Source organism: Battus philenor, unplaced genomic scaffold (genome assembly GCF_028537555.1).
Source record: "Battus philenor isolate CCGP_79_NKW_IND1 unplaced genomic scaffold, ilBatPhil1.0.hap1 SCAF_7, whole genome shotgun sequence".
Lineage (NCBI taxonomy): Eukaryota > Metazoa > Arthropoda > Insecta > Lepidoptera > Papilionidae > Battus > Battus philenor.
In genome coordinates this window covers 12,342,163-12,349,231 of record NW_027181737.1, presented here as the reverse complement: position 1 = coordinate 12,349,231, position 7,069 = coordinate 12,342,163, and the positions used below count along the sequence as shown (strand labels likewise).

General features: G+C 31.7%; 1 protein-coding gene across 3 annotated transcripts in view; it reads left to right on the top strand.

Annotated features, from left to right (window-relative positions):
* Positions 1-519: 519 nt before the first annotated feature.
* The window catches only part of LOC137931333 (ATP-binding cassette sub-family G member 8), a 72,706-nt gene continuing 66,156 nt past the window's right edge, over positions 520-7,069 (top strand). For all 3 annotated transcript variants that reach the window (XM_068774805.1, XM_068774806.1, XM_068774803.1), the window contains exon 1: positions 520-743. The gene's annotated coding sequence lies outside the window, so the exon portion shown is untranslated. The remainder of the gene's footprint in view (positions 744-7,069) is intronic.

Here is a 7,069-nt window from a genome sequence, read left to right as displayed (position 1 = left end):
TATCACTGAGTTTATAGTGTTTTTAAAGTCATAACTATAAAGTTTAGTGCATTTATTATAATAAGATTATTATCATGTTGTTTTAAAGCGAATTTTTTTAAAAAATATTTCCATTAAACTATCATAACTTGAATTTGTAACTAGTATTGCTTTGAAAATATAAATTAAATCATTCAACAAATCGAACGCCATGGTATGATAATTACATAATTTATAGTAAATAGAGTTAGTTTTAAATTTTTATGCATATTTGTTTTGAATAGTAAACCCTAGGTTTTTCTATGTGTTCCTATGGTTGCCGCATTTAGACGACGTGAACTTCCGAAGGCTAAAGTGATCGCTCTCTCTTTCCATCCAGTAACAAAGCCTCTTTTAATTACGAGACGCCTGCACTATACGTATGCGCATACGCTCATGAATTCCATCGTTTCACTGTCTCTCTTCCTCTGTCTATAACGAATTAACAAAGAAAAGGACGGGTGCAAAGTAGTGTCACTGACTGTTTAGTTCGCCCGAGTCTGGTCGCGGTATAGTCTGGCCGTTTGGTTCAAGCGTATGGGTCTTGACTATTTGATCGAACGATATTAATCGAATTATTTGAACTTAAATGAAAATAACGAGTATTTAACTTTATTTTGTTGTGGGTAGTGTTCAAATATTGTTGGAATTTTTTTTTGTGATAAGTGTTTTATGGTGCAGTGAATCAGTGAGTCAAGAGTCCCGTTGTGCCGGTGTTTTATCAAGTAAGTTCTCCATGCATCGTGTTCTGGTGTTTGTGTAGGTGATATAGGTATTCATTAGGTCTTTGTGTGGGTTAGAATCCTACCTAAGAATTTTTGGATTACCACGAAAGAGGATTAGTTACATTACAGTAAAATATTAAATTAAGAATTTTATGCTTAGGATAAACTTTAATTAACTTTGACATATTTTCTATTAGAACCTCAAATAGTTTTCTTTTAAAATGAATTTGATATAAATATTGTTTTTTATGGCACATAAAAATAATCGATATAATCAATCGATGTAAACTATAATGCAAAGAAAAGATAATCAAAACCTTTGTTTATATATTATGTTCATAAATATACGCGCGTAGGTATTTTTTGATAGAATTTTAAATATATAACTTTACGTCCTGTGTATTTTTTATGAATTTGGATAAAACTTAACTTAAGTAAACATGTAAACAAATGTTATATTATTTCGTAAATATATTATATTACAATGGTTATATTATAAATTTTGACTTATAGTTAAAAAATGCTTTAAATGCAGTTTTTAAATTAATAACTGAACACGCTAAAGTTTTTTGGTTGGTAAAAGAACAGTATACATTAAATTACTGCGTTCTCGCGATATTTCTATTATAAGTTATAACTTATTATACACAATGTATATTATATATATTATAACTGAAGCTATAACTTTAGCTGCTAATTAGCAAGTAAGCTACATTATGGAATCGTAAACTACATGTCCCTTTTTGAATACTTTAATATTTATTAAACGGCTTCAAGCTATTACTTTCTTTAAAGAGATAGTACTTGTAATAAAATAAATTATGCGAGATAGCATCACTGTGTTATAAAAGAAAAGATTCGAATTAGTAAATTAGCAATTAACAGCATTTATAATAAATAATTACTATTATTTTTAAATTATATAGCAGAATTTGCGTAAGTAGTAGTAAAAAATAGAGATTATAACAAACCTAATTCATATCACACACTTTATAAATTTACCTAAGAAACCTTAGTTTTAAAAATAACAAGTAATTCATAAACATTGCGATACAGGGGTGCCCGAGACGGTAACCAAAATTAGTTATTTACATACATTTGAAAGAGAGCATTACCACAGGTTCCAAAGACCACAGGCAAGCAAAGCATATGTCGGTCGTCCGAAGACAATGGATCCAACCGGCACTATTATAAATATATGGGGTAGGTCACATGTCTTGTGCAGTGGACGTCCTAGTACAAAAATATTAATATAACCTTCAGAATCATCAGAGCTTTTCCACGATTTATTATTGTAATTTTTTCTTTTTATGATTATTCTTTTTAGGCGAAGGACACCTATTGCAAGAAACCTTGAAGATCGCTTTACTGACCAGTTCTGCGCTGCCAACATCCAGTGACTTCCTGTGTCCTTAACTATGTCTTCTGTCCATCTAGTGACATCTAGTGAGGGGACTACCCACGCCGCGTTTAACGATTCCCCGGTCTCCACTCAAAAACCTTTGTAATATCAAAATGAACTTTATTAAACTATTTCTTTATTATTATAGTTTCCTACAAACTTAAATTACTTATGTCTAATTTTTTTTAGTGAAGTCTTAAAAAACATGTAGGTTAGATAGAAAATATGTTAGTTAATACAAATAAATGAAAAATAATACACGTGTAAAGGAAAGTTTCATTTACTATTTACTTAAACTAAGGTAAATTTAAACAGTATGACAATATCACATAGTTGTGTTGAAATTAAGCTTGGAGTTTTATTTAAAAGTAAATCAGAATTTCTGTTCTTATACCCATGATTGATTTAATAAATCAGTCGTAAATTCTTGAGATCCTCTTAGCAAAGTGTTATTATCTTGCACTTAGAAGTCGTTTAGATAATAATAAACGTTAATGGTTAAATTTATTAGGATGAGATTCTACCTGGGGCTGCATTTTTTGCGAATGACTCGCGTGGTCTGCGGTTAAACCCATAAAAAAGTTAAAAGAATAGCTCATGTTAATGAACTCGGATTGTGAGTCAGTCGTCAAAGACTATATACATAAAGTAAATAAATTTTTGTTTAATTCTCGTACGTCTGCTTTATTGTTTTTTTTTTTGTATAATAACAGTCGATTTGGTTTTTAAAAATTAACAACGGGTCTATAATAGAAGAAAAATAATAGACGCATCCTTATCAACGACGAAAACGTTTTACTATCTGGACTCAAAGCTACAAGCGTGCATGTAATGGCTATGGTCTTAAATTATATATTAAATAATATTTCTAACGACGGATCTTATAAGAAGGCACATAGAAGAGAAATGGAGAGGGCTACGCTCGAAGTTTCGCTGCGAGATTCAGTCAGAGAAAAGGAGATCTACATAAGAACTAAGATTACCGAGGTAGCGCGAAGAGCTGCTCGTCTTTAATGGCAGTGGGCGGGGCACGTCGCTCGTGCAGCCGATGGACGTAGGGGTCGGAAGGTTCTCGATTGGCGACCATGAGCCCATAGATGTGACGTGGATAGGCCCCCTTATAGGGGGATCGAAGACATAGAGAAGATCGCAGGAAGGTGTGGTGTCACCGTGGCGGTTTTTAGGGGAGGCCTACTCCTTGCAGAGGGCGCCTATCGGCTGAAAATAAAGAAAGAAAATTAAATATTGAAATTTCTATAACATTTACATTTTGCGTTCCACTTTAAAAACTTTCAGCAACTATTAAATATTAATATTTATTGTCGTATATCTCTACAGAAATTAAGTTTTTTTTCTAAAGTCACTTGCCACCTAATAATTTAAGATGTAAGAGATATCTTCTAGCTAAACATAATTTAGCTTACTGTTATTACAGTCTTACTTAGCTTTTACGTATCTACCTTTTATCGAATCTTTGGTGTTTTTGTTATTTTGGTTAGTTAAAATTAAATTTTATCGTTGATGTTGTGATGTTATGTTATTTATTTGAAAGATAATATTACTCGGATGTGTGAGCATAGTCGTTTTTTGGTGAGGAAATAAAATTTCTGGTTCTGCAGTAAGTAAAATTTATGTACAAGGGTACCCTGAAGAAAAGTCAGCTCTTTATCGAGTGGTTTATAGGATTCCTACTTAGTTAAACTACCTCGATCAGTGTGTGCTCCAGGGATTTTTTATTTTAACAGAGGGGAGGCTGGACTTCCTCCAGCCGGGTTCGCTAAGAAAAATGATGTACAATCCCATGCCGCAAAGAAATTCTCGCAGAAGCGATGCTACATGGAATATTGTTCTTGAACACTGTTCAGTGTCGCATATGCGTGCAGTTACGGCCTAAATATACTATAATTGTCCAAAATGTTTTTACATGGCGTTAAATTACAAAATAGCAATGTATGGTAATGAAAATTCCAATATTTTCACTTAAATACAACAACCTGACAGCAAAAAATTCAGGATTCTGTTCGAGTGCGACGAACAAAAAATAGTTCATTGTTAGTTTTTCAAAACTTACTCTAATATTAAAACCGTCCCAGAGACTTCCATCAAATCACATTGGAAGGTTTTTCGTCTTTAAAGCGAGCGAATCATTTGAAAGCGTGCAATAAATTTAATGAAATTAGTTCCATCGCTTGTAATGAAAAATACTCAGCTGTTAATATTTATTTATTTATTAAATACAAAACAGTTTACAATCATCGATGCATAAAACGTATCGAAAAATAATTATAACCAATAACACAAAGGATACATAAGTTAAATATTTTTTTTAGAAATATGGTAGATAAATATTTATAAAATGTTCATTGGTAATTTAATTATGGTACAGGTATTTCAAAAGCTACAGAAAAAGTGTAACGAAAAGAATCATAAAATAAATTCAATATGCTATTAAATTATTTTGTCTCATGAGTTCATTTGTGTAGATGAAAAAGCGTTTTTAAAAAGTTTGATGTCAAAAACTGACGTCTCAAAGATAACCAAAATTTTTTTAAGATTCTTTATTTGGCTGGTATCGATCCGAACGCTCTAGCTGTTCAAGCGCTTGCTGTGTTTTTACCGTATGATCACTGTTGCTTTGATAGCATATATTGTCCCTGGAGTCATAGCAAACAGGGCTCAGACTTCGTTTTTGGGTTACAATGCTTGATGGCTTCTTAGCCTCGGCTATGGCCGTTGTATATTATTATCGGATTGTCCTATCTATACTGCCAATGACACTACTCACCACGGTATTACAAAAATTTTAAAACGCGATCGCGCGTATTAGTTTCATTAGCTCAACTATAATTTTTTTTAAAATCGTATGTTAAGTTGTAATTGCAATGCAGATTGTCGAAAACAGAGACAAGAAGAAAATGGCAAAACATCTGACGATTCGCCGCGAGCATACTTATGACGCGGTGTAGCGGTTTTGGTAGCGCTATCATCTGTCTATATAGCAATAATGTGAAATGAAACTTGTCCATACCTCGTCTCTCGGCTCTTTATAACAAACTGTCTATGAAAAAACAGTTCAGACATGTATCGTGATACATTTCATACATATATTTATTCCAACAAAATATTTTTAAAAGTATTGATAATAATTATATGTAATTTAAATAATTACTTTTTATTTACTACAAATATTAACCTGAATTTATATAAGAAGTTAAATAGACGACTAAATTAATTTAAATTTTTAAATGTTTATTTTTTTAATTGAACGTGTTGTATGTATTTATTGCCTGTTATCCAAATTAATATCGTTTTTATTACTATTTTGTATTACAGTATTGTAAATTTATTAAGGATTGCATCCTTTACAAATGAAATAAATATATTACCGTATTCAATACCTGTTTGTATTGACACATATGCATATATAAACCGACTATCTTATGTGTTAATGCAAATTTGTAAGCTCAAAGAAAAAAAAAACGAAATCCGGTCCTGCAAGTAGTATTTACAAACATGAGTAATTCATACTGTATCTGATTTTCGTCGAACTAGGTCAGTATTGTGATTAATTTAAAATGCATATACTACGTAATCAATGTTATCATATGGTGTATTAAGAGTAAAAAATACTTTTTGATTGTATTCGTATTTGTTGGAATAAAGTCGGGTTATGTCCGATGTTCCATTCAGTATCTACCAAAAAATATTGAAGGTTCTCGTTATTCGCAGTTTAATGGAGAAGCTACAGGAAATTATTCATATATATAGACAACCCACTGTTGGCAAAGCTCGCAAAGGTGAATAGATTTAGCATTGTAGCAATAGACAGAGATAAGGTTTTTCAACTGCTGGTTCTCGGGTACCCCCACATTATTGCTATAAACGCTTACCAAGTGCCAACCCAAGTTGAAGCATTGACGAATTCCTAATTCGGTGAATTGTTTAAAGAGTCCTAGGAGTATCGAAGAAGACCTTGAGCTTAATTACTGTGAAAAGGTGTATGTTAAATGACTTGAGCGCTCATACATATTAAGTCAAGTGTGGCTGGGTACAGTGGTAATTTATTATTTTAACGACAAATAAAAAACTATTCAAACTATTTTCTAGTCTACCTAGAAATCGAATGCGGGATTTATTTATTTCCACAAATGAGTATTTGCGGTACACCCACGCTTAGTCACGGACAATAGCGAGAGACAATAATGCTAATGCCATTACACTTTTCCGATACGAAAGGTGGTATCGCTGCAAAAGCCATAGCTGTCGTACACCAGAACTTACTTGAAGAATATTATATAATTATTTTTAAGAAATAAATTAAAAGAAATTACTTTATATCTATAATATAAAGAATAACTTGTATCATCATGTACTTGCAGCATCATCATTTTATTACAAGGCAATGCCGGTGATATTAAAACTATATTTATTTCACAGAAAAGAGCTGCATAAAAAGCTCTTTATAACATACAAGCTAAAGATTCCCTGTGTGTGTGAGGTTTATAAATAAATTGGCATTCAAACGGTTGCCTTTACGTTGTTGGTTATGAGAAAATATACATGATGATAAACACAAGAAATAAAAATAAACTGGCAACGCCTGAATTTCGTCTTAAATTAATAAATCAATAAATCAAAATTAATAAATCCTTCATAGGACCGAGTGTAAGCGTATATAAAATTTCTCCATAACATATTTTAAGCTTTATTTCCATCAAGGTTTAAATTAATAATTGTAATTGTTAAAATGTATCGGTAAATAAATCTAATTATGTCATTAAAGGGGAATATGTCGAGCTTGGTTTGTTGACTCATTTACATGATTAATATAATATTGTATACATGAAAAATTGTTAAATTTTATTTAAAAGAGCAACTTTTGAGTTTTTGGCCGACTCTTCTCAACAGATCAGCGTTCCGAGCC